The sequence below is a fragment of the Pteropus medius genome, unplaced genomic scaffold (genome assembly GCF_902729225.1).
Source record: "Pteropus medius unplaced genomic scaffold, Ma_sr-lr_union100, whole genome shotgun sequence".
Lineage (NCBI taxonomy): Eukaryota > Metazoa > Chordata > Mammalia > Chiroptera > Pteropodidae > Pteropus > Pteropus medius.
The window spans coordinates 1-588 of record NW_024355178.1 but is presented as its reverse complement, the minus strand read 5'-3'; the positions used below and the strand labels follow the sequence as shown (position 1 = coordinate 588).

General features: G+C 69.2%; 1 long non-coding RNA gene across 1 annotated transcript; it reads left to right on the top strand.

Annotated features, from left to right (window-relative positions):
• On the top strand, positions 1–503 carry LOC120598441 (uncharacterized). Its single transcript, XR_005651594.1, has 2 exons — positions 1–80; positions 401–503. It is a non-coding gene; the product is annotated as an uncharacterized LOC120598441 (long non-coding RNA).
• The last annotated feature ends 85 nt before the right edge of the window (positions 504–588 follow it).

Sequence of the window (588 nt, the reverse complement as noted above, 5' to 3'; positions counted from 1 at the left end):
CGCGCACCAGCGGGCGCGTGGCGGTGGAGGAGGTGGACGAGGACGGCAAGTTCGTGCGGCTGCGCAACAAGTCCAGCGAGGTAGGCGGGGGCGGGGGCGCGCGCGGGGCGGGGCGCGGTGGGGGCGCTGCGGGGCACGCACGGGCCTCCCCCGCGCGCCAGCTCCCCCGGCCTTCCGCAAGTGATTTTGGCTCGGAGAGCATCAGCCTCCCCATTGTGAAATGGGCGCGAACGGGAGCCCCGACGTGGGAGGTGAAAGTGGCCAGGGGGTCTGGCACAGAAGTGCCCATGAGTGGCTGCTGTTACCCTTGGGAGGGGGATGCCTGCCTGGGTCCCTGAGCCAGGTGAACCCCGCATGTGGACCCACGTACCCTACCTTCCCCGTCCTCCCCTCCTGCCAGGACCAGACCATGGGCAACTGGCAGATCAAGCGCCAGAACGGAGATGACCCCTTGCTGACCTACCGCTTCCCGCCGAAGTTCACCCTGAAGGCCGGGCAGGTGGTGACGGTGAGTGTCGGCGTCTGGGCTCTGGGCGGGCACCGGTTGGCCTGAGGACGGGTGGCTGGAGTGAGCACCCTTCTCTGATC